We start from the raw sequence: 23268 nt of genomic DNA on the forward strand, positions 1-23268 counted from the left end.
ACTTATAGAAAATTGGCAATTCTATGCCAAGAATGACTACGTTTAGAAAGAGGCAATAAATAAAAGTAATAAGTTATCGTGACTAGGACGATAAACAAGGAAAGTAGGAAGTCGTACTGCCCGCTTAAGTCACTGAGGAACTAATCTGAATCATGAAGAATACAGAAAATAGATAAAAAGAAATATCTTTATCAATCAGTTTAATAATACGTATTTTTATTATTTATCTTAAATAATAATAAATAAATCAGCTTCACGCTCTATCCCGTACACAGTAGGGTAGGCAGAGGAACGTAGTGTTAATATACTCCGTTCCCCACTTTCTGCCAGATTAATATATGATACATCAATATAATACAATGTTGTCGAATACAAATATCTGTATACAATATTCGTACAAAATACTGATGTGTATATGCAACTCTATAAACATCGTATGTTCATTTTATAATCAAAATTAAATTAATTGGTAATCCTACCAATACAATAAATGTGAAATAATACTGAACGGATTTCAATAAAATTACAACTTCTACTACAATATATAATAAACATTTTGACTATAATACAACAATAAGCTAAAGCGGGCGAAGCCGTGTATCGTCGCGGCTACATAGGTATATACCTACTTTAGTATATTATTAAGGACGTTTCATATTTATTAAGGACGTTTTAAAATTGTTAAAACAAACTTTATAATAGTTAACGTTTTAATTTGAAAATACTAAAAAATCTATGTATAATTTTGTTCTAATTCTTAAACTAAAATTTCCAGAAATCGTAGAGATTTTTTTTATAATATTAGTCCTGTTTAAATTTGTTATTAAATGTATTATATTATATAGGGCTAGAAAAACCTATAAATAAGAACTCTTTTAAGAGAAAAAAAATATACCTAACTATAAAACACGATACTTTTATAAACACTTTAAATAATACAATATGTAATAATAAGTAAAATGACATTTACAATATGAAAACACAGAGCGGTATATATATATTTTTATATATATAAAAGCAAAGCATGAATCTATAAATAACATAAAAATAATTATTAATTGAAAAGACGAAATAACTAAAATAATTTCTACTAGTTCTTACTTAGGTGGCATATTGAAGGTACTTCTATGCACTGGTTTTTTCCTGCAATAGAAAAATTTTGAATAAATAACGATTTAAACCAATAATTGGTAACATTTTTCTCTTAAATATAGGTACTTAACTAACTGGGAGATCAGTGAGGCAAAATCAAAAAAAAAAACGAAACTTCGAAGATTTTCTTAATTTTTTACTATTATATTTCTGCCACGGTGAAAAACATTCAAGTTATTTTATATCAAAATGTATATAAATATACGTGTAAATATTAACATATGTGCAAAATAATTAAAATAATAAGAAATACTAACAATAAATAATTTTGGACAAATACAAAAAACAAAAATAGTATAAGCATGTCACGTTCACGCGTTCCGCTTAATATTAGGTTTCATTATGGAAGTTTTACGAGCAACCTAATCCCGTGTCCTACCTACACCTAGTACCTATTGTAAATATGCCATGAAACGAAACCTTTCAAATTTAAGCAACCTATTTAGGGTCGGTTTATTGCTATAAACACGCGCAATTTAGACTCACTTAAAAGTAACATAATTAATTTAAAAATGTTAAATATCAGAAAACAGTGTTAAATTACAATAATATTTACAATTTTTTTGTAAATAATAGTTTGTTTCTTTTTTTCGCTACATACGTATTCGTTAAATTATAATAATTAAATTCCCTATATATGAACACTTGGACTTTACTTAATAAGCTAAAATTCTTATTTCCTATTGTAAATTAAACATTATTGGAGATACAATTACCTACTCAGAGAGAACGGAGAGTCAATCGCCTCTCTACATACCTCTTTCGCCTCGTCCACTGTCATCCACCTCTTCATACATGCCCTTACCGTAGAGACCGTAGCGTTTGGCGTTCCGTTCTCTCTTACTACCCCTAGTAGACTAGTTAAGTTAATTACCTACTCAAAAAATTTTTTTGAAACAATTTTTCAGTGGCTACAACCTAACAAAATTTACGTTAAATTAGAATTAGAATAATCTTTGTTTTACGGGACACACTGTAAAGCTAAAAATTAACTTTTGCAGCTGAAATATACATTTCGTCTATGTATATTTCATCTTTCCCTTAGGTTTTATTTTAAAGGTTTTATCGTTCAAACAATTTATTTTTGAGAATATAAATATTTAAAGATCTTCTTCGAAATACACATATAGGTTTGATGATTTTTTTTACTTTGAATAGTATAAATAGGGGCTTCCAATTTGTTTATTTTTTTGTTTTTGTATTAAAACCGTAAAGCGGTTGACTAAATACATCTACCTGACAACTTTAACTGTACAGTTCTTATAGTTTCCGAGTAAAATAATTAATTTTGTAAGGTATTCAGCTATAGAACTAAAAAAGTATATGTTTAAAGAAAAAAATACATTTTTATTATTAACAAAATCTAATTCTACATACCCAATAATGTTATCTAAGAACATTTACTTAAATATTCTCGAATACGTTACTTACAACATGCCAGCCCGCCTTTACTACCATTAATCATTTACGAAAAATTTATTTTGATGTCAATTTATGACAATGAATATCAATGTGGAACACCTACGCCATCTTGATTAATTGTTACACGATTTATTGAAATGGAAAATATAATAATATAAATATATAACCATATTTATTAATATTTTCAATTAAATACTTTAATAATTATACCAATTATTATGTACTAGAGACGTGGCTTCGAGTGAAAGCGTAACAAATAAAACTTACATTCACATTAATAACATAAGTGTGATGTTCGTGTTTTAACAAATATATGTTACTAGCGGACGCGCGCAGCTTCGCCTGCTTATTGCTTAGGGGTGAATTCTAATAAACCATGAAACACGTGTTCGATGAAATATTTTTAAGAATCTCAATTACAAATTTTATAAAAATCAGTGGCGAATTAAAGATTGTTCCATATAAACTTTATTCCCTTATTTACACCCCTAGGGGATAAATTAAAATCAACCAAGAAACATGTGTTCAATGATATATTTTTAAGAGTCTAAGTTTCAAATTTTATAAAAATCGGTGACGATTTAAAGATTTTTCCATACTTTCAGCCCCTTATTTGCACCCCTAGGGCATGAATTAAAAAGAACCACGAACCATGTATTTAATGAAATATTGTTAAGAGTGTAAATTTAAAATTTTATAAAAATCGGTGGCGATTTAAAGATTTTTCCATACAAATTTTCAACCCCTTATTGGCACCCTTAGGGGGTAAATTCTAAAAAACCGTGAAACACGTGTTCAATCAAATATTTTTAAGAGTCTGAATGTACAATTTTATAAAAATCGGTGTCGATTTAAATTTTTTTCCATACAAACTTTCAACCCCTATTTCACCCTTTTAGGGTTAAAATTTTTCAAAATCCCTTCTTAGTGGATGTCCAAATTACAAAAGTAAACATCTGTCCAAATTTTATGTTTCTACGCACAGCGGTTACGGCTGTGCGTGCGTCTTACCTCAGTCAGTGAGGACAAGTCCTTTTATATACATAGATTAAAAAGAAAAAGCTAAATTTAGGGCTCCACCGTCCACCGGTTGTTAAAAATATTATTACTACATAATTTAGAGCACTAAACCACAACTGACTTCTAAACGTAATATAAGTTCACTTTCTTAGTATACAACTAGTTCAAACTGCCAGCACCGTTCCCTGCGTAATTGCCGTTGAATATTGATTGTATATCAGAGCACCTGGACGTGTTGAAGGCATACTCGTATGTATACCTCGAATAGATTGCCTTAATTAACTTTGAACGCAAAAACATTTTAACGTAAAGCTTGTTTGTAAAATATATTAATAGCTTTTAAGTATTTCCGTCGTATTATACGAAGTATTTATAAACGTTATGAATTTATAAAAGAATTGGACCGAAGTTATGAAATTTGAAACATTATTACGGCTTAAATTGGCATTTTATTTCAATGTCATGTCGCATGGTCATAATCTCTGCGTCATAAAAGACTGATGGGCATGTGCATCTTCCTGATGCCCAGACATGGTCTTTGACGAACTCATTCCACCCTCAAGGTTTGCCAATGTCCGATAAAATCCAAAACACTGAACTGCATTACCGCACAAAAATAGGTGTGGATATTAAAGCCCCTATACTGAAATGGAACTGGGCTAGACACGTCTACCGCATGCCTAAATGTCTTGGGTGAAATACTCTACCACATGGAAGAATACCTAAAAGGAGAATTAACAGGCCGAGGGGCGAGATGAGCTTGTACATTTCAGGCTTGATTAGTGTTCGATAGGACATAATAGACCAGAGTGGAAGAAATGGAGAGACTTTTGCCTACGATGACCTGTACTGATTACAATGATATCAGTTCTTGAGAATAGTAAATATACGCATAGTTTAAATTCGTGTTTTAACTTTAAATAATCTTTATATTTAATTTACCAAACATAACCATGAAAAATTCTTACAAAAGAAAAAGTAGATGATGCGGATTATTTTAATGAGACAATAAACGAGTACGTCAAACAAACGCAGTGTTTTCAAATGACGTATTTGCCAAGAGGTCATCTCGCAAATCTGGGGCACCTTACAAGATTGTTTATGTGAGGAATTCGTACAGATTCTTCATATTTCGCAAGAATTTCATGTGCCTTTTGTGAAAATCATCATTTTTAGCAAGGCAGAAATAAATTTAGATTTGATAATTTACTTTTTTTATAATGACATTATTTTTTGTTGTCTGTTTATTTCGTACTTTTCGTAAATTTTATATATCTATCTTAAATCTATCTCTTTTTTGTGAGATAATACACTTCAACTTTATTTATAAATATTCTTCAACTCAAAAGAGCGGCGTTGAGTTCCGCTCCTCCAGAATTCGACGGAAAGTGTTGAACGGAGTGTCCTAACACTAGGTTCCCTCTGCCTACCCTGCTGTGTGCGGGATACAGCGTGAAGCTGATTTAATATTTTTATTTTTAACGTTTTAGCTGACGTAATATTCTCTGAATCAGCCCGCAACCCAGATATTTAACAAATCCATTATAATTTTGAACGGATTTTATACTACAAATTTATTACCGTCAAAATCGATCAATTTTAAAACATTATATATCGATGTCGTCCGTCCGTGCTGTCGACCGATGACACTGCGGTTCCAGTTCGCAATTTCCTGCCTCAAATCGTGTCACGTGGACGTTGTGGCTATGTCGAAATGAAGTTATATCCTCATATAATTGTGAACAGTGAAACTTAATATTACATTAGAAATTTATTACTTATCAAATATTCAATTTAACGAGGCCTGCGTGGCCCAAGGGGCCAGGCCACACCTGGGGGGGGGGGGTGTTGTGACTGTAATTTATATTTAGTTATTTATTTTGATTTCTTCGCTCTGGCAAAAGGACCAAGGCAAAACCCCGGCGTTGGGTTCCTCCACTCAATACACTATGCGTCGGAAAATTCGGCGGAAACTGGGAAACGGAGTGCTTTAACACAAGGTTCTCTCTGACTACCCTGCTATATGCAAAATTCAATGTAAAGTTGATTTTTTTTTAATAATTTCCTATCACAATTTATTTTAAAACTTTAACAAACTATATATTAAAACTTATGTATACTATACATACAAAAAAAAATCCTTTGTAATATAACAAATAAATAGTAAAACGGAAAAAAAGAAAAAATAATAGCATTATATCCATATATAACTACAGTTGGATGGTTGCGTGCCGCCCCTCAGATGGTTTCAAAGTTTTATTGAGTCCTAGAAATCGTTACTGCAGTAGGTATCTACGTAACCGCAAGTGGCGAGAACTACTTGTGATTAGTTGTATACAAGCCTAGCTATAGCTATTTGTATAATTGTAATTTGTAGCAAACAAATAGATAATTTTCAACCATGCATAGGCTTGGTAGGCATAGGGATTCTAGTGTTAAGACACTCCATCCGTTATTTTCCACCCAATTCTGCAGGCATTGCATGTTGAGTTGAGGAATTTAAAGCCGCACTTTGTCTCAATACATAACGACAAAGAGCAAACAAAATGGAAGTCTTAAATATTTCATTTCCTCCAGTTGGAATCGAACCCACAACCTGTTGGGTTCACAGTCACACTTTGTGCCCCTGCGCCATAACTCTCTTCAATTATATAACTTACTAGCGGCCCGCTCGCGGTTTCACCCACGTGAACTATGTTATTATTAATTTCTGTCTCCATGACTACGTCCTAGTGACGTCTATGCAAAATTTGAGACTCCTAGCATTTGTAGTAACGAAGTTTCATACAAACTTTCGACCCCAAAAACAACCCCTTAGAAGTCGAATATTGCAAATTCCCGTCTTAGCGAGCACCTACGTCCTATAAGTAACTCCAATGCAAAATTTGAGATTCCTAGCACGTGTAGTTTCTGAGATTTCGTGATGAGTGAGTGACCTTTCGATTTTATAATTATAGAAAAGTAAGTTAATTTTGTTGTCTTTCAGAATATTTGAAAACTACCTACCTAAAAAAAACAAAAACTTACAAAAACAATAAATCTAATATCACCGTATATTTAAGTGCATGTCAAAAATAAATCAAATGAATCTTACTCGCCACCCTTGGGAGAAATCTTGAGACCGCTGCTCGAGCTCTACAGTCATGATTCATATAAGTATAGTTGGCTAATATTTTCTATATTATTTTATGGTATGGTAACTATATGTTCTAAATATTTACTCTAAAAATATTTAATATACCTTCATGCTGTATCCCTCAAATAGCAAGATAGGCAGAGGGATCCAAAAGTTAAGACACTCCGTTCCCAATACTAGGTTCCCTGTGCCTACCCTATATTTATTTTTTATTTATAAATTATAAATAAACGTCGTGTTACTGCAGTAATTTAAAAATTATTGTGTCTATTAAAAGTTATAATCAAGTACTAACATAGAAATGTATAAAAAAAATTAAAGGAATTATTATAAAAAATAAACATTTTATACATAGTTAAATTTACTAAAATTAAAATTCTTTCAAAGTTTTCCACCAAATTCTGAAGGCATTGCGTGTTGAGTGGTGGAATCCCGACTCCAGTAAGAGGAAATGAAAATAAACGAGTACATTTAAATAAATATGTAATTTCCTCGAACGGTAATCGATCCCACAACCAGTCGCCTCTAAATCCAATACATTCAAAATGTTTCCATTAAATGATATTCAAATGTGGGGTGCGGCCTTCAGTAGCGCCATGACACAATATGAATAATTTATTTGCGGTAACTGTGGTACAACGAAGGCTTTAATATCACAATCATCTGTTAATTGTTTTGTAGACTGCACTTCGAATTTCTGTGAGAAATTAAATTTAATAAATAGAGATTTGCGTCAGAATATTTGGATAAATAAATAAAAAAATGTTTGTCAAATTTCATTTACTTATTAAATATATCTTTATTTCATTTTGTCCCTAAAGTAAGAAAGGCGCGGCGTTAAATTCCGCCACTCAACATAGCTGTAGATAGATATACACTATAGCTACTTTAAAACATGCTTTTTAAATTATTAACATATTATTTTAAAGAACGCTTTATTAATATACAAATTCTTTACATTTCTTTTACATTTCACTTTTTTTTTCACTTTCGTCGTCGTCGTCATGCATATACTAGAAAGGCTTAATGTTACATAGTGTTAATAATAATATAGGCTTAATTACTAGACATATGACATACTAAATCAGTGCTCTTTTCTTTGTCGTTGGCCTTTAGAATCTTTTTCGCATTTGGATAGCGTCTGATGTAGGTAAAAAATGGTCGTAAGGACCCACACCCCCTTCCCCCTTGGGGGATCAATTATGTTTTTGAAATATTTTCATTTCTCTGCATTTATCAGGATTTTAACTGTCAGGCGAAAAACAAGCTTAACACTGTAATATCTTTCCAATAAGATAAAAATGTTCGTGAAATGGAAAAAACTCATTAAAAATGCAATTTGAGTAAACCAAACAGTATCAGCAGAAGTCAACAATTTTCTACTTTTAGACGTAGAGCCTAAAAATAGCTTATATGCTCCCCTCCTAACTGAGGCAAAGGTAATTTTGCTGATGAGATTGTTTTTCTTTTTACGGTATTTTTTACTTTACAAATACACAGGGAAAAATATTAAATGTAGATTATAAGGAACCTTAAAACTTTTTTATGTTAAATGAAACGACAAGTTTATAAAAAAGCGACTACGGGGAGGTAAGGAGGGAGGGAATATAGTGTTAAGTCACTTTGTTCCCATCTTTCTGCTGGTCTTTCGAGATTGTGTGTCGAGTGGCGGAAGTTAACGCCGCGCCCTGTCTACCAGAGCAAACAAATGAAAATAATGTAGATAATACTATATAGTTTCGTAACTTAGGAATGGAACCAATAACAATCACGTTTACACTGAGACACTGTCCCAATGCACCAAAACAACTTAATTTATTGAATAATTAGCTTACATTATTAATTAATTGTATTGAATGTGATTGATTTATATTTTATATTTAAAAAAATGGTTTAAAATCTTTTATATCATCATAACCCTGTATAAAAGATAACGTATTTTCCATTTCCATTATCCAGGCCAGTCGTGGCGCAGTAGCACAAGTATGTGACTGTAAACGTTACTGGTTATGGATTCGATCCCCACTCGAGGAAATGCAATATTTATTTAAATTTATTCTCATTTCGTTGCTTTGGTATCGAGACAAAGCGCGGCGTTCAATTTCACGACTCAACACATAATGCCTCTAGAATTCGGCGGAAAATGGAGAATGGAATGTCTTTACCAGGTCATTCCTGTGCAAGTTGATTTTATAATATAAATGGTTATTTTAAACAGATAATAAAAACTTATAAGATATAAAACATCCAAACAGCTTTGGCACCGTGTGAAATACACGTTCCGTATTTGGCACAAAGCATCTATTCCGGTATTATTCAAAGCACCGTTGTTTATCTTCATAACAATCGTATATTCATGAAAAACGCGCGCACGTTAGCTATCAAAAGGCACGTTATATCGAATAAATAGTACCGCTAAATATGTATACTAATATTTTTTGCTTAAAGACACAATCAATAGACTGTAAATGTGACATGTCGTGAGTTCGAATCCCACTCGGGGAAATTAAATATTTCATATTTTAATATGTTCACTCTGGTCTCCAGGCAAAACGTAACGTTGCTCCGTGGATCCAGGATACGGCGAAAAGTGGAGAAGATTCGTCTTAACACTAGGCTCTCTGCTTACCCTGATATATGCGGGATACAGCGTGTAGGACTTAGTGATGAGTTCTTTTCTTTTCACGTGTTTCACGATACTGCACAATGAATAATCTCTATGTGCATATAAAACTGTAACCCATACAGCCATAGATCAACCCGCAGCTGTATGGGCGTCGGACCTTGAAATTTCGCACATAGTTTAGCACATTTCCTTGTAGACTAAGCACTAAATTGTAATTTAGGAAGATGAGAATACCAGTATAATGAGGGAGTAAATTAAGAGGTGAATGTTTGTAGGAAATACATATTATTTTCAAAGATAGAAACGTAAAACAAACAAAGATAGAAACGTGAAATATATTTTTGTGTATATATATGCCAAGTAATTTTATTTAAAGTACTTAAAATAGCTCTAAAAAAATATTCGTGAAAACTGCATAAAAACTAAAAAAATAAACCAGTCGAGTTAGCCTCGTCCACCGAGGGTTCTGTATAAATTTTAGGATTGTATGTCAACGGGAACTGATTTCGTAATTGTAGGTCCATGGGAATTGCTCTACAGGTTTTGATGACTCTATGAACTTCATACAAAACATAAGTGCTTTTATTTTTTGATTGCGTTAACATGGAAAATTAATTTTCTGTGCTCTAAAAGACCGTAGACGACCGTATTTAATATTAATTGTAAAGCTCCTTGTAAAAAGGTAATTGTTTAAAGAATAAGTCCCAACCATTAATCCTAATGAACTAATGGACTTGTTTTTAAAGTTCCTTACCTCAAAAGGTCAAACCCTTCTGTTCTGACCTGAACTAGTATGTTTTCAAATAAAATAATATAAAAAGTAATTGATGTAAATTTTCTTCTTTACATAACAGGCTCAATATATAAATTTTATTGTTAATATGTCTATTATTAATACCCAAGGGTGCTCTATAGAGAAGTGTGTCATCAGTGTTCATTTGTCCATAGTATAAAGTCCCTGTTGACAGATGAGCATCGGTACCTACCCGTAATGATACATATTAACTCTATTATGCTTTTGCTGCTTTTAAAATATTCAGATTTGTATAGTGAAAAATATATCAAAGAATTATGTAAAAATCTAGCACAATTGTTTTTTTCTTAAACATTTAGATAAACTTTTCTATGAAAAAGCTAATTGAACTAATGGCTGTTAAGTCTGATATTATTGGTTCACATCCTTGTAGGGACAAACATTTTAATTTTCTTATTATGATGATATAATTAATGAAAAGTATGTATGTATTAATGTTATGTACTTATTTATTAAGATGAAAAGAAAATCTCTTGACAAAATAATATTTTTTAATTATTATTTTGTCAGTTAAATACAGGACGAAACAATATATAAAAGTGCATAATGAATGAAGCTAAAGAGTTTTTTTGAATGAACGTTCTCTCGATAAACTCTAAAGAACTATTTATCTGAAATTACTTTTTTGTTTTAATTTTTGAGAACGTTTGCACGCGTTCGGTTTGACCACGCGAAACCGCGAAGTCAGGGTAGACAGAGAGAGCCTGGAGTCAAGACTGTTCTCCTCTCTTCCCACTCAAATTCAAGACGTGGTGCGATGAGACACAGAACAATTAAACGTAGCGCTTAGTCTTGCTAGAGCAAAGAAGTGAAAATATTTCAATAGTTCATTTCTCCAGATTGAAATATCACAATCACCGTGAGATCGAAATTTTAATTATTTTATTATACTATATTTTAAAGTGTTATTCAAAGATATACAAAATTGTTTTAATACATTTAAAAAAAATGCTGCTCGTACGTACTTTGTTAATTGCTATGGTAAAAATATATACGATAAAATATATACGATAAAATATATACGATATATATATATATATATATATATGGACATTTAATACAAAACACAAATCCTTTCTTATTAAAATAGAGCAAAGCTACAGTATCTGAAGGAGCTCGTCTTAGTCCACTAGAGAAAATTTTGTACTTCGGATGAGAGGTGCTCAGCGAGAACTAAATTACATTTAGCCCCCGAGGCGCATTGTACCCTTATTAAAATACTTCGAACGTTATTCTCCAAGTTTGTATTAATTACAGTTTGTAATAAAATATATTCTATAAAATGTATAGAATAGAGATTAATAAATGATAATATAGTATTTGAACTAGTAGTAATAGTTCAAATTAAGCATGTTCTAGCAAGAAAAGTAACGTAAATGCCTTTAATAGTTTCTAATCTGCACGAATACACAAAAGGTGTCACTTTTCTTATATATATATATTACTAGTGGACCCGAACGCGGCTACGCCCGCTTGAACTACACGAATAATTATTAAATATATTTATGAAATTATTTTCAGATTTTAATAGAGAGATGCGTTAAGCAAGCTAATTTTGGGTGACGTTCTAACAACAAACTTTGCAAACCGTTGCTTAGCAACGACAGTTGTTATTAACATGGCGGTGGAATAAATTGCATGTCAAATTAATAAGTATTAGTAATATATCGAAAATATTACAAATATGAGAAAAAAAAGTATCCTATGTTCATCCCGGGACTCTCAAGTATCTCTATATGAGTATTTTATCACAATTAAATTAGTGGTTTAGCCCTGATTGCGTAAAAGACAGACAGACAGACAGAGTTACTTTCGAATTTATAATATAGGTAAGGATTTAGTGCAAGTAATAAGAACACACCGACATAATAAAAATTGTAAAAATAGTTTACAATGGCGGTATATAAAGCGGCGGTTATGTAAAGTAAACAACGAATTTCAGATTGTCTGTATGGTAAAAATACAACGATAAATCAGAAAACGAATCTGGTTCCGTATATGTTATCTATGACTTTGAAAGTGATAAAGCACCAGCGAGAACGTTACTGAAAACTGACATTAACAAGTTTTATTTACATTCTGATTTCCGAGATATGTATGTAAATACCATAAAAATAGATTTCTTGGATTTTTTCTGCCAGATGAAATTTAGAAAATAATATTTTATTTTGAAAAAATTTCTATTTATTGCAACAGTTATCGTATACTTTGGTTGATGTCAAAGTATTTTTTTAATACCACCACAAATAAATGGCATTTTTAAGCAATATGTACTTAGTAGTCCGCAATATGTACTTAGTAGCTTATGTAGTCCGCGAGGTCCAAACTGAGCTCTGCATTTGTGTGAGTATTTATATATAGTGTAGGTGTAACATTACTTGCTAGGCCTAAACCTAAATTGCCTTGCTATAAAAATATATATATATATATATATTTCAGTTTCACATTTTCTTTACCTGTGTGAAGTAATGAGACCAACCTATTAAGTTACTAGTAAAACTAGTACTTTAACCGATAACCGATATAACGAAAGGATTCATTTTTCACCCAAATAAAATATCAGACGAGAGTAAATATAATGAGAATGCAATTTACAGCTAAAGAATTGACATAATTTTGTTATTAGGGATTTTTTTATTATTTATAGCTTTTACCTTTATTTTTTTAAAGTGTTTTCACGATTCTCATTTTATAATGACTCACACAAATGTAGAGATCAGCTTAAACTTCGCTAACTGTACATCATTTTACCTTTGCCAACACAGATAGACCACTGTTATTTAATAAACTAACAACATTCATGTTCTAATACACACTTATAGTGACTCCTAATATATGTATTAGTTGTTATAAAATATAATACCCTGAGATTACATTACAGTTAATTCTATTAGGACGTTTTATGGTGGAAAAAAGCATAGCTTATGTATACTAATATTGAAATGAAGAATCATCACATTAATCGCAACCTCGTCACTGTATCTGTGGACAGAGACCTCAAACACTATCCCATGGTTCATTTGTCTATATTGAATAGACGTTTTTTCAGCGCTTCTTTTATTTTATCCACGAAAAAAACCAGGATAAAAAATATCCTGTGTGTTTCTTTAGGCTGTAAACTATTACTTTATTAGACTTTACGTTAATGACTTTACGGCTTTACGGTACGGTAAGTAATTCTTGAAACTTCTACTTCCTGTAGAAGTTTCAAGAATTACTTCCTTAATGCTCCTCTACACACCCTAAAGTAACCTACGAGTACACGCTGTAACAGAAGAGTTTAATATATTATATATAAATAGATATAGATTTGCTCAAGAACAGTTGACAATAGAATGATCAAATATTTTTTTATTATTTGCTAAATCGTTTTATTTAATTCAGGGAAAACTCTTCCTTTTCAATTTATTTTATTTCATTCATATCTCTAAACACGCGTACGCCACTTTTCATGATTTTTCACTTTTGATCACTAACAAAAGGAAAAGTGCTGCTATTATAAGCACTCCCGTGATGACCTTGACCTATATCCTAATATAAGTCAAAGAATTCAGTAGGTATTTTCTATTAATATTAATCCTGGACATATTTCTACACTCGGTAGAAATGATTTAAGGACAAAAAAATCTTTAAATATGTACGTACAGTAATAGTATATATACTAGTTAGTACAAACAACGTATATAATTAATTATATGTAACTATTATTATATATGTGAAACATTATTAAAATTAGAAATATTTGCCGATCTTATAATAAACGATAATAATAATTATCAGAAAAGAATATCAAACAATGACGTCCGTATTTCAGCGAAAACTTAAAGCTTGCCTAGAAATTACAATAAACTAGTTTCCTTTTAATTGTTTGAAAAATCTATAGATATACTCGTATATGAACGTCACAGCTGGAAAATTTCTAATTCCACCTTGAGCACGTACCAGATCAAAATGAACATTCCGAATTATTAAGGTCACGGCCCTTAGTCAGTAAGGGACCGATTAAATAGGAGATATAAACGTACTCCTCGAGTTTTATTAAGTCTGATTCCAGACGTCATTGTTAGCAACATAAGCACCAATTAAATTTCTATTTTTTTTTCAGCTTTACACTGTACACAGCAGGCTAGTCAGAGGGAACCTAGTGTTAAGACACTCCGTTCCCCATTTTCCGCCAAATTCTGGAGGCATTTCGTGTTGTGTACCAGAACTCAACGCCGCGCGTTGTTTCCATGCCAGAGTAAAGAAATGAAAATATTAATTATTTAATCCTCCAGTGAGGATTGAACCCACAACCAGTCGCGTTAAGAGTCACACACTAGTGCCCCTGCCCAAGACTGGTCTCAATTAAGTTGTTATCTATACTAATATAATAAAGCGGAAGAGTTTGTTTGTTTGTTTGTTTGAACGCTAAGATCTCTGGATCTACTGGTCCGATTTACTTTGTTTTTGTTTTGTATGAAAGCTGCATTCTTCAGAAGTGCTATAGGCTATTTATTATAATATTATAATATTACATTACACATATATACTAATAAATTAAAATACTTTCTAATTTAACATGCAATTTATTCTGCCATGTTAATAACAACCATCGTTGCTAAGCACCGGTTTGCAAAGTTTCTTTGTTGTTTTAAGAAAACGTCACCCAAAATGAAATTATATTTTGCTATTCATCCTTATAAAAATAAATATATTATATAATATTTAATCAATATTCTTATCGTTCAAGCAGGCGTAGCCGCGTCCGGGTCCACTAGTTAATAAATAATACAGCCCAACACGTAAACACTCGAAAAAGAACTTAACCTTTTTAATAAATAATGTGAGCTTACTGCACCCGCTTTGTAATTACCGCGCGTAATATCCGTATCTATCTTTCTATTAATATCTCTTTTACTACCACGATAAAGCTAAACCCACTGCCTTATTAGAACACTCGTCGCTTTGTAATGAGTTCACACCGCCAAGTTAAATTATCTGTAAACACACGGGTACGAAGTGTACATGAGGGAAACGTAAAATTTAATTTTACATCCTCCTCAAAAAAGACGTCAGTTATTTTTTTAATTAAACAGGAACACCGTTTACTGTAAAAGGAAAATGTTTTTCGAATTGTTTTCTTTTCTGTTTTAGTTTAATTAATACTTACAAATATATCTAAATTCATAATACAATATTCGTATATACACACATTATTTTTAGAATTTTGTGTAAAAATCTACAGTATCTAAGATATTTGGCGAAATAAACTATTACATAAAGCTATACCAGTACAAGAAATAGATTGAAAATTTTCAGTTACAAAGTTTAAACAAGCTACATATATGATTGTATCATGTTCTATATTTTCAAACGTCTTAATAGCGGAACGCATTCGTGGTGCACTATGCAGGCACGAACTGCTCCAGAACACGCTAAACGTCAACCATTTCTCACGCGATGGTGATGGTGGTACCCACCACAAAGCGGCAACACATATAAAGTAGGCAGCAAAATAACTATGCCATCGAACATAACTTAAAAAAATGGTCCACTAATGGTACACTATTTTAAATAAATAAATTGACTTGGCAATTAACTGACTAAAGAATCCATTTTAATATAATATGCATTACTTGTGATATGTGGTATTTTAATGATCGGTTCATCTCATTTGTTCTGTTCTGTTCTTTTTGTAGATTGTCCTATTTTTTTCTTTCCGGTCTCTACCTTCTAATTCTTGAATACCAAAAACAGTTTCTTTGAGGCTTTTTTTATTATTATTCCATTTTATTGTCGATGTAAAGGAATACTGATTCATTCACTGGAAACTTTGTAATCATAAATAGTTAAATGGGATTACAAGCTATTTATACAGTTTTTATATCTAGAAAAATAATCCGAAATTGCAATATATACAGTAAAAACTAATTTTATTTTAAATTTGAAGCTTCCGTCTTCTAGAAGAGCCTTAGAGTTTTGACGATCTGTCAGTCAAAATTATGAAACTTTGATTAATTTTAATTGTCAAGCTAATGGTTCAAATTAAATGAAATATACAGTGTTTATTTTGTATTTTTATGGAAATGCTGTATATTATCTATACCTAAAATAAAGTCTATAAATATTTTTTATCAATAGAATATTGATGATATAACCTCCTTTTCCACACATAAACAAACCTACTTCCATAATATTACAATAACTGCCAACCTTTTTATCAACAAAATAGAGCAACTTCGATCGCAACCAATGGCCAATATTTTTCAATAGGAAATTCATTTTCTTATAATAAAAAGGTAAAATGTTTAATACATATATGCTAAAACAGTCAGTATCTAGATAATGAGAAATATTACATACTTAATATTACATAATTTTTTTAGCTTTAGTAGAAAGTTAGGCAGAGGGAACTTAGTGTTGAGATATTCCTCACCGCCGAATCAATGCCTCCAGAATTCGGGAATCCGGGAAGTGGAAAGTGGAGTGTCTTAACACTGGGTTTCGGGATACAGCGTGAAGCACTGTATTATATGTAGATTTCTAAATCATACCAATTCCAAATATAAGTATTTTTTCGGAACACTGACAACTGAAATGGGTTTACTTTATTTACACGAGGCACATAAAATGGATGAGGCGATACAAAGGCGTACAAAAGTTACTAACTCAGATGATAGATGAGTTGTGAGAAAAACTAGGTTATGTCAATATATGGGGAAAAATACACACCTTAGTCAATTTTTCCTTTGCCCAGACAAGCATACATATGATCAAAGTTAAGCCGTCGTCGCGTAAGAGTACCTACAAGCATGCGAATGTAAACGCGACGGGTTATAGGTTCGACTCCCATTTGAGGCATTGGAATATTTGATATTTTTATTTCCTCGCTCTAATAACGAGGTAATTAGCGAGGAGCTGACGCTACTTAACACGCAATACCTCTAAACATTAGCGGAAAGAGGGAAACGGAAGTATCTTCTTGGAAATACAGCTTAACACTAGGTTCCAAAGTTCCCTGTGCCTTCCGGGTAGGGTACAGCAAGGTAAAAAAAGGTTAGGGTCATTACCATTTAAGTATCGGTACATTAAATCTTCTGTACTAGTCTGGCAACCACATAAAAAAATAACTATAGCGTACATTTGTATAGCAATAATGAGTCGGTGAAGTGATAAGTCACTCTCCGATCTCTTAATTCTTCATCCAACCATATAGAAGTTTCTTGAAATAGTAATTTGAAACAATTATAAAACAATTATTAATTAAAAACTCCCGAAACAAAAAGCTCTGAAAAGTAAACAAACAACTAAAAAATAGCTGATAATTTATAAACGTTTAAACATGTTGTTTTGAGTGATGGCTAAGAACACTCTCGGCTAAGTCACCTTTCAAACAAAAAAAAACAAATCAAAATCGGTCCATCCGTTTGGCAGTTACGATGCCACATACATACATAATGCGGATTCACATATATCCCCACATACACGTCAAACTTATAACACCCCTCTACTTTTTCTTCTCTTATTTTCGTTGGGGGCTAAAAATAGATTATTTTAATATTGCTTAAAAGTATAAAAGAGAATTTAAATAAATAATATTATTTTTCTAATTATAACATAATTACAAAACGAAAAAAATAATATAAAAATTAATTGGATTTCTTCAACATTAGCGATTAGACAAATCTTATTAGTGGTAAATGAGGACAGCAAATTGAATGTCAGCCATAATTTCTACTATAGTTAAAGCATAATCTTTTCTTTTGAGGCCAGTTGTAGCAAGGGTGTGACTGAAACGCGACTGGTTGTGGGTTCGATTCCGGACTCAAGGAAATTAAATTTATTGAAATTGAAATGATTTAATTTTATGTCTATTTCTTCGCTCTGATGTCGAGACAAAGCACGGTGTTGAGCTCCGCGACTCCGTAACAACACGCAATGCCTCCAGAATTGCCTGCGGAAAATAAGGGTCTTAACACTAGGTTTTCTCTGCGTACCCTGCTGCGTAGGTGATACATCGTAAAATTGATAACAGATAATCTTTTCTAAAATAAAAATAAAAAGTTAACGGCACAGTGATTCATTTACCTATTTTTGTAAGAAACAGCTAAAATTGTAAACAAACAGCATCCGGATTCTATCGTTTAGATAATAATTTGACCTTCTCATTTTGTTTACCTTAGCTAACCTATTAAAGAAAACTTATGTCACGTTCGATAGCGATGAATAAAAGCACGCTTAGAACGCTTTTTATCTCGACCAGAGATAAAAAACACCAGATATCAAGACCCGTGTCTTATCACCATCTCCACCTCCATACCTTGGATGCTGGAGCTAGGTGCTTTATCATACTGTTTAACGTCTATTCATAACTTCAACGATATCACAAACTAACGATATTCACTTGTTTCATGACTACGATAAAACCCAAAAGGAGGGTTGTGTTTTTAACGAGTATATATGTAAGTTCGTTCTTTTGTTCCCTTGTAACTGTTATTGCAGTCTTGATAGCTCAAGTGTTACTCGATATTAATTTAGTTTATGCAGTAGGGTTTTTGTTTTGTTTATGGTTCCCTTGTATAATTATAATTACATATTAAGATGCACAGAATAATTAGCAAATAAATAGATGGAGTGATCATTGCCAATATATTGGGCATTTAAAGATTTTTAAACTAAAAATCAGGCTTTGTATTAAACAAAAAAATATATATTAAAAAGCGAAAAATAAACTCATATATTTTTACAACTTGTATAATACGTGTATAATATACGCAATCATCGTTATTTTATACTGAATGGAGCCGTGCTCAAATATCTGTGTTTGCGGCCATAAAGTAGACATAATGCGTAACCAAGTTCAATATAATGTTATTTTTCTTCAGAGCGGAGCACGTGAGAATCTCAATTATCCAGCAAAACAACATTATACAAACGAGGTTTCACACTTCAATATCATTACACACGGGTAGGAGAATCTACAGAAAACGAGATGACGGATACATAAGCTGCGATGAAAATTTATAACGACGTTGCTAGAATAAACTTAAAGCTTTACTGTATTAAAAAAAATAATGGTTAATTAATTATTATTTGGGATGTGACGATGCACAGCATCTGTGAGAGGGCGCTGTATACTTCCCTTTGATTATCCAATGATTTTCACTTCCGGTTGCTGTTTTCGACCAATCAGCGATTCGCCGGAAGTCACGTGGTCCCAGGTGGTAGGGCGCCGAGACGTTGTAAAGGCGACACTACGCTTCTTACCTCATAGCGTCGTTATTTCCCATCAGAGTAACATTGTTTAAAAGTGAAAGTGCTGTGGTAAGTGTAGTGTTGGAGGTGAAATTTCTTCACATCGTGAACCGGATTTCTATATCGGGCCTACTCCTGGGAAGGCCTCCAGCAAAGATGTTCGTCCTCATCAGAGAATTTGTTTTTGTGAAATTCAAAGGTAAAAATTGGACAACGGGTGAGTCATTTGAACCTCTTGTTTAACAAGTATCTACATGCATGTAATTCTATTCTGTTGCTTGGTATCATATATACCAATACAGTAGTGGATTCTGAGCTTCACCGAACACGGCTGTGTTATAACCTACAATAAGGTGTAGGTATATGTCTCAGATTTTCAACAGTTATGGCCCAATTTTATTCAGCTAACGGGCATTGCAAAAAAAAAAAAAAGCAAGAGGACTCATCGCTTGTTTAACACTCTTAGAGACGTTCTCGGCATAATATCATGCGATGTAAACGGAGTTTACTAAATAAATCAGTTTTCACCGAGTTTACTTAGTTGTATATTATCTAGTAATATACTACCTTCGTTAACTATAAATTCGTTAGGAGCGTATCCTGAACGAGTTATCAAATATATAAAAGATTCTATTCTCATCATATATATATTTAATAGTTGCCAGTGGTCAAAACCAGATGGCGTTGCCTGTCACTATGCCGATCGATGACAATCAGAAATGGGATCGGAACAAGCTCTGGTCCCAATCACCTTATTCTCCGACATATATAAAAAGTCTGTCTATTTTTAGATAATCTTTTTTTTTTTTTTTATTTAAGGATAATTACTTATTATTTTATTATTTAAGGATAATTACTTATTATTTATTAAAATGCTATATTCGCTAGGAGCGTATCCTAAGCGAGTTAACGAATACTCAGAAGAATTAGACACAAGGATTTGAAGACAATTTCAAAGCCTTCTGGCAGGAAAAGTGTTTCAAACACGGAATATCGGAGGTTCATTTTCTCAATCCTAGAGGAGTGAGGATAAAGGAATTGTGGATTTGCTGTTTATTCGTAGTTACTGCCATCGCTATGAAAGTCATAACATTTAGCTATGGGCTCCATAGTATTTAGCAATCACGGGATCTTCTGTATGGCCTCTTCGGCAAAGATTCTAGCCAGTCACCTTATCTTAGTTGCCTTAAGGGGCCTCGGGCTATTACTTGACATAAGGTATGTCCAATTATTTAAAGTGCATTTATCCGTACAATAGAATTTAAAAAAGCTCGGTACTATTTTAATTAGAAATGCTCTCAATTGTACGGGAGGGGGGCAGTTATAAGGAGGCTGCCTCTGAGCGTATCGGAGGCAGTGGCTGATGGTTTGGGCTCCGTAGGCCCTTCTCGGTTTAATCGCGGGAATGCATCTAGCCATTTACCTCCATGCCACCAATAATCCTTTTCTAAGATTATTTGAAGCAGTTAGACCTTCGTCAACCGTACAAGGATCAAAATTGAGAAGCATGCGTCAAGCATAAAAATCTAGTATACATTTAATTATACATTAGCAATTGTCAAGTATGAGTGCATACCAATATTCTGGCCTTTCCACGAGTGAGAATCCGGCGACTGGTAACACAAGCCCAGAACTTAGCACAAGAGTCTTACATGATTGTTAATAACTTTATTTAAATGTAACAGTATCTTTCTGTATACATTGTGTTGAGAAATACGGAGCCTGCCTCTGGGTATATCGGAGACGGGTGTAGATGGTTTGGGGCTTTGAAACTCTTTTCTACTTAATAATGAGCATTCTCCATATCGTCTCTGACTTTATCCAATAAGAATTTTCAAGCGGTTCGAGAAAGCAAGGATAGAAAATAGTTCGACTCACGTTCGACAACTGATAAAGCAAACCAATAGGAAATTTTCTAATAGATAACGAATGGTTTATAAATGGTATATGGATTGTTAAGTAATGGATAAAAAGAAGCAATATGTCCAAAACTAAAGTCCACATAAGTATTATAAAAAGTCACCGAAGGTTTCTTTGGCTAATTTGGTATTATCTTCGTGCCAGTGAGTGCACATCCCCGTGAGTACCTCGGCAAAAATATTTAATACATGACGTACTGTATAATAGAAACTGTGTATCCCTGTTGTGCATCCCAGTAACCATCAGAATTGAAGCTGACGTAGTGGAAGAAATCTATAATCAAGTTAGAAAAAAAAAAAAAAAAAAGCATCCAGCTAGAAAATGCGGAGGCAACACATAGGTTAATATTTGGAAGAAGTAAAATTTGCATCTAAATAGAAACATTTCCTTCTATTTAGAGTAAGAAGCAGGAGAAAGTGGAAAAGAAAGCGGTTATATAATTCAGAAGGCAAGTCAAGACCAAATTAAAGTCTCCAGTTGGGCCTATCAAGCAGTGAATTGTATTGTATTAGGACCTTTTATTACTGAAGTGGTCAGATATGAAATGCGAGAATTACAGACGACAACCTTTTATTACTAAGTTGTTGGATACCATAAAGTATGATTCCAGAGCTTTGGCTTGATTTGGTTCCAAGCTGGGAAAAGCTAATGAAAATAATATCTTCATGGAACATGAGGGCTGTGTAAAGGTAGTTGTGCTAATTATTACTGTCAACAGTCTTCTTATATGATGTCTATATATATACCTTGGGCGATATCCACGTGCGTAACGTAGGTATTCCGCTGTGTATTGCCATGAGTTTTGCATAAACTGAACCTGGCTAGCGAGGTATACACGTAGTCGCAACTCCAATATGGCGGAGAGCATGTTGGATGTCTACGACATCATTAAGTCCGGGGAAAATCGGACGTTTAAATTGAGTACATCTGTATTTAAATGATATAAATTTTGACACTGTAAAGTTGCTTCTAAAAGCGAATTTCAGAGAGTGAATTATTGTAGTTCTAAAATACAGCTAAGAAGCGATTATAAAATTGATAACTTTATATGTAAATGTATAGTAGTATCAATTACTTATAACTTTATTACACTTCGAAGAATGATATAATCATTAGTCGGCCTAAATTTTGGCTGAAAAACTAATGAGTTTATAAAATTTTCTAGCGCGTCGTATGTCAAGTCCAGTTTTCTTCAAAACCGTAACTAAGTAGCAGATAGGATATACATATCATGAATTGTCGGTCTGATTGCGGTTCTGGTGAGCATTCATTGATGCTTTTATGAAGTTATAATACTCAAAGTGGGTGATGATGGACTCAAGTCTTAAATTTTACAAAGGCGTTCAAAGGTTTGACCAGTTTAACTTTAAATTGAAAAAAAAAAAAATTGGAACATTATTGGGCTAAGTACATAGTATTTGGTAGAGCATTCTATTAAATGCTCTAGTGTTATTATAATATGGTATTAATGTCATCAATTACAAGGTAAAGTTAACTCTAGAAACTACTTCATCATCATCATCAGCCGGTCCTCGTCCACTGCTGAACATAGGCCGGTCCAATGGCACACCACTGAGCTCGATCTTCAGCTCTTCGCATCCAGCCGTTGCCCGCCGCCGCCTTTGCGAATATCGTCGCCCCATCTCGCGGAAGGACGTCCTACATTACGCTTGGCGAGGCGTGGTACCTACTCTAGAACGCGTCTCTGCTTACTATAAATTTATTATAGATGTTAAAAAAGGAAGTATGGAGTTGGTTGGTCTGAGCCGGAGATAGTTTCCAATAGACCGGACGACATTTTCATTGGCATTTCGATCCTGCTCGTACTTCTAACATCATATTTCGTTTAGAAATATTTCGATGAAACAGGTGAGGCCTGTTGAAAATTACGCTCTAGAGACGGTGGTGTTATCCTAAGAAAAATGTTGTGCTAGATTCTAC

At 32.8% G+C, this 23268-nt stretch overlaps 2 protein-coding genes across 3 annotated transcripts in view; one reads left to right on the plus strand and one right to left on the minus strand.

Annotated features, from left to right (window-relative positions):
• The window catches only part of LOC146534562 (uncharacterized), a 91431-nt gene that overhangs the window by 23942 nt on the left and 44221 nt on the right, over positions 1-23268 (plus strand). The gene's annotated exons all lie outside the window — the stretch shown is intronic.
• Positions 1-23268, minus strand: part of LOC146534563 (uncharacterized) — a 57123-nt gene that overhangs the window by 15172 nt on the left and 18683 nt on the right. The window contains exon 3 of one of the 2 annotated variants that reach the window (XM_085192845.1): positions 1102-1143. The exons of the other annotated variant lie outside the window; for it this stretch is intronic. The gene's annotated coding sequence lies outside the window, so the exon portion shown is untranslated. The remainder of the gene's footprint in view (positions 1-1101; positions 1144-23268) is intronic. 2 annotated transcript variants of the gene reach the window in all.

The sequence above is a fragment of the Heliconius melpomene genome, chromosome 11 (assembly GCF_056956725.1).
Source record: "Heliconius melpomene rosina isolate 202511_hmr_F chromosome 11, ASM5695672v1, whole genome shotgun sequence".
NCBI lineage: Eukaryota > Metazoa > Arthropoda > Insecta > Lepidoptera > Nymphalidae > Heliconius > Heliconius melpomene.